This window comes from Gobio gobio (assembly GCF_949357685.1).
Source record: "Gobio gobio genome assembly, chromosome: 20".
Lineage (NCBI taxonomy): Eukaryota > Metazoa > Chordata > Actinopteri > Cypriniformes > Gobionidae > Gobio > Gobio gobio.
The window spans coordinates 42793319-42798862 of NC_137113.1; positions in this window are offsets into that span (position 1 = coordinate 42793319).

Sequence of the window (5544 nt, forward strand, 5' to 3'; positions counted from 1 at the left end):
AAAAAAAAAAAATGCTTAAGAGTCTATGACTATATCATTTTTGCAATGAATATTATGTTTCTAGCATGTTATGTGTTTGCCAACAGTTCTTCTAACCCTAATTGATGGAGTGTGTAGCTTTTAATTTCTTAAACAACCATGTAGGAAGACACATCATGGCCATATTCCAGGATGATAATGTCTAGATTCATCAGGCTCAAAGTGTGAAAGAATGAGCGTGGAGCAAGGAGCATGCAGAATCATTGAAATTGGCACCTCTGAGTCCAGACCTTAAGTTCATTGAAAGTCTTTGGGATGTGCTGGAGGACACTTTACAGAATGCTGGACTCTTGCATTGGCAATACAAGATTTTGAACAAAAATGTATGCACCTCTTGATGGAAATAACACCACAACATTTATTTATTACATAATACTCATTGCAGTAGACTTCGTCTGTTTTACTGGGAACGCCCACAAAAACGTCATAGATGGAAAACAATCCATCTGAATTAACGCGCGTAGACCTTTTTAGATGCTTTATCTTCATTTTTGATTTTTGCTTGGTGCAATGCCGAAAAATTGCTGTGTGGTGTTCTGCTTATTAGAATAAGTTAAATCTGAAATGTTATACTGCCGAATAACAGACGGAGCCGTTCGTCAATTCCGAAAGCCTGTGCAAAACGTCCATTACAATTAAACATTTGCACTACATGATGATGCATTATTTTAAAGATGAAAAAAATTTGAGATTTTATTACTGCAATGGCAAAAGTTTGTTTAACAAAAACACCAATATAGTCATAAGTTTGTCACAGGACTCGAACTGCATCAAAAAGCAGTCATTTTGTCATTAAAGCAGTTTTCACGCATGCTCCCCCCAAATATTACACGTCATAATAGCCCACTTCATAAATCTCCAAGTCTTTTGATGAAGACGGTTGCTGTAAAAAAAGTAAAAGTTTTTGCTATTTTGCTACTTTGATAATAGTATTACACTGACATGTCAACTCTGATAAGTAAATGCTGAACTAACTCATTCGTGCATGTCTGTACTAACAAGAACTTTATGAAGTAGGCAAGTAATATCTGTGGGAGCAGCATGTATTTTGACGAGAAAATGACACCTCTGGCCATCCGGTTGGGTCGTTTTTCCAGTCACAGATACTGTACGAACAATCCGACCCTATACGGCTCTGTTTTTCTATATATCGTGTTCTGTCGAGCAGCAGAAGTTATTCTATATAGGCTATACTGGGTTAACCCCATGCATTTCCAGTGTCGGGGAATGGATTGTTTTCCCCCATGCCGACTCCGCCCCCACGCCCCGCCCCCAGCTATGACATGACACTGACCAAGTCTATGATGATCCAATCACTGACTCTTAAGAATTGACCTATTTAAATCCAAACCGCAACTTTTTTTTGGCCAGGCAGTGTATTTATAATTTCAGATAGTTGCCATGGCAAATAAAAAATAAATAACCTATCCAGATAAATCGCACCATCCGGATAGAGTGAATTTGATTGTGGTAGGATGAGAAGTATAAACATATACCATTCCGACACCCTATTGGTTTTTTACGCGATCCATCGCACCTGCACATGACACAAATCACGTAATGCTAGTACACATATGGTTCTTTAATGTATTTGCATTGTAATAAAATGCGTTCATTTCCAATGGGCATATGCGGCTGAAACAGGTAGCCTCTTGCTGAAAAAAGTTTTTTTTGAGGAGGTGGGGTAGTGCGCTATAGGCCCCCTGTGGCACAGCCATTTTAATGGCATTTTTTCCCTTACATTACTTTTACTTTTATACTTTAAGTAGTTTTTGAAACCAGCACTTTTACTTGAGTAAAAAGCTTGAGTTGATACTTCAACTTCGACAGAAGTCTTTTTAAACCCTAGTAACTATACTTCTACCTGAGTAATGAACGTGAATACTTTTGACACCTCTGCCGTTTGAACACTAGCTGGTTATGTACTTGCTCAAAAATTGATTTTGGATTATTTTTAACCAAAATAAGTTATGGACTGCAGCTTTAATGAAACTAAACCTTGGGCCTGTGAGGTCATATAAGTCTGAAATGAAAAATGCTTTTATTAAGTACGTACATTTAAGTCATTAGCAATAATTAAATCTGGACTTAAAATAAAATAAAAAATACACATTTTCTGCATTTATGCACATAGGTTGCATGACATGATATAACATATTGAGGTGAGCTGTGCTGCCAGATAACAAAATAAAAGGAAAAATCTTGTTTAAACACACTTGCAGTACTTTGCGTAGTTGACCATGACACGTTTTGTGTTTTTCAAATACGTAGTGAATACATTTTTTTTCCCCATTGAAATAATACAATATTACTTTATTTTCATGAGTTTTATTCTTAAATTAATGAGCCTTTTTCTTCAGTGTGATTTGCCAGTTGCATTGCTTTTATGAATTGCATTTGTAGGAATGTTTTAATAAAATTTTTGATCCAGACCAAACAAAAAAACATCATGCCTCTGACCCATATACCTTTATCAAAATGTCCCAGCAAAATAGGTTCCAGGCCCTGTGAATTTAAGCAAGGCCCTAGATGAGAGGCCTCATTTATAAAATGTTGCGTTCATCTTACGATCATTTCTCAAATGTGCATACATGTGATCAGTGTTGGGGAAAGTTACTTTGAAAAGGAATGCATTACACCAGTGGTTCTCAAACTTTTTATACCAAGTACCACCTCAGAATATATTTGGCTCTCCAAGTACCACCATAATGACCAACATTAAAATAGAGTAGCATAGTAGGCTAACTATTCTGCTATGGCTCTACACAGTTCAAAAACTAGGCAGTTTATTCCTAATAAGAATATCTATTGTTGTCAGCCACACACGATTGTACATTAAAACTGTACTGCACTTAAATTTAAAAAAACTTTACTCAAATAAAGATTAAATTAAAATGCATGTGTTTTAACATTAATTTATTTATTGATTCCTCTGAGTACCACTAGTGGTACTCGTCATAGATATACATAATAAAGGCTAGATGTCTCGTCCGCGCTGCTGGCCAAAGGAGGTCAACGTCCGCACCTGGCGGCCATCTTGTCACAGTCAGCACGCTCACTCGTAACATTGTGTTTTAATGGTGCGTGTACTTTTTAAATAACCATAACTTGTTAAATTTTCTACCGATTTTCAAACTGTTTGGTTTGTTATAAACGTCAGAGATGTAGTTATTACACTGCATACTTATGAGTAATTATTCATAATCTGTTCAAGCATCCAGAATTATAGCCACGTTAATAACGTTTGTAAGGAACCAAACCATTTGTAAATCCGTCAAGATTTCAGCGAGATAAGAGTATTTGTGTCCGTGCAGATCACTCACCTTACATCAGGTACCACAGAGCCCGCCAGAAAGCTTGCCTGTGACAAGATGGCCGCCGGTGATGACGTTAGAGACTCCGCCGTGAGACATCTAGCCTTTATTATATGTATATCTATGGTACTTGTACCACACTTTGAGAACCACTGTTTTACACTATTGTGTTACTACCTTAAAAAGTAACTAATTGAGTTACCTAATTGCTTTTTAAGAAAAGTAATGTGTTACGTTACTTTTGTCACCTGGGCTGGGCTTGTTTATTTTGTTGTTGTTGTTGTTGTTGTTTTAACAAAAAAGTTATATTTTTGTTAGGGATGCACCGAATATTCGGCCACCGAAAATTTTTGGCCGAAAATGGCCCAAAAGTACATTTTCGGTTTTCGGCCGAAAGACTTTTATCACCGAAACAACACGGCCGAAATGTTGTGATGACGCAAACAGAAAAAACCGCGACCTGCACGTGCTTGTCTGAAGCAACATATCCGCGGTGTAGACGTATTTCAGTATATCTGAGAAAGACCTACATCTGCTCTATGCACAAGCACTGACAGCGAGAGCTCATGTTCTCGATGAGAAGAGGACCAGACTTCACTGTGAAACCGAACGCAATCTTTAACAGTGGGCATGTTTTAAGCGCGGAACACACTTCAATCTGATCATCGATCATCTGTGAGCGCGATCGATCATCTCTTCCTTAAGAATAAACATGAATGTACATCTAAGGTGTGTTGAGGATACATTACAACTTACTGTCACGTATCTTATGTGGTGTAATCGCTCAATCAGTGTCTCAACGGCGGAAAGACCTCAATATATCTGCTGTAAACTAAACAGTCAGCATCACATTTACCTCAGTCATTCAGTGTCCACATCTGTTAGTTCACTAGAGAAATCAACTCTTTCACTAAATATATGACCTATATTAGCCGTTATATTCGTTATATTCTACTTAACCTGTTAATGATATATTGATTATTTCATGTATGTTTAAATAAAATGACAGACACTGTGTATAAATGATTATATTTCAACAACGAATTGGATAAAAAACTATTTTATAATTAGATTTAGAAGTTATTGCAAAAACTGCCTTATGTGAAGTTTACATGTTTGTGTACTATGTTACTTGAGTGTTGATTATTAGACCTAAAAATGCATAGCAACTGAATTTATGCTAATAGTTTTGGCTCTGTTGTTAACCTTTAATATTAATGTGCAAGTAAGGGCTCCCTATATAGTTTAGAGCAATATATTCAATAAACTTTTAGTTATAATTTAATTCATTTAAGGACAGATACTTTTTTTTTCAGTAAACCAATAAAAATAAATAAAAAGCCATTTTGTAAAACTGTTGTACTGAACCGTCAGTTTTGTGCACCGCTACATCCCTATTCTACAGTTAACATATGGGCTATGGCAGTCTTTGTTTTGATACACTATTATGTTGAAGGCCTACAGAGAAAATAGTTGTATCTTTAAGCAGTTGCACTTGTTCTGAATGCACTTTCTTGTAGTCCTACAGAGAAAATTTTTAAATGCACTAGACCTAAATGCACTTTGTTTTTATGAGAGAACATGTAATTTTATAACCTTTCTGTAGGCCTGTACATTATTATTTAATGTACAAATGAGTGGGGTCAAGTTAAACATTTTAGTTTGAATTTTATTTTATACTGTGCATTGTTGCAATGTGCTAAATAAATATTGGCATAATTTGTAATTTATTTATTCTTTGAAACTTTAATATTAATTTATGCAATTGCAATGCCTTGATTTTAGTAAAGTTAGTACACAGTCATAGCCATAAATGCAATAGTACTAATAATTGGCATAATTTCTTTCGGTGTTTCGGTTTTCGGCTTTCGGCCTTGGTTTCCTCTTTTTCGGTTTTCGGTTTCGGCCAGGAATTTTCATTTCGGTGCATCCCTAATTTTTGTGCATCCTCTTCATACCAAAGTTGAAATTATAAGAAGCCTCAGGCTGAGGTAAAAATGCAAATTCATGCATGAACAGTAGAGGGCGCAGCTCTGCTGTGCTACCATTCTGGATAATGGAAGAATGGACGCAGGAGAATTTTTTTTTACCAATAAAAAAAAAAAGTCTAGTAATTTTTGCTCATGGTTTAACTGAATCATCAAAGATCAGCAGCAAGACATTGGTCAATAAAGGTAGGTTAAATGCATAC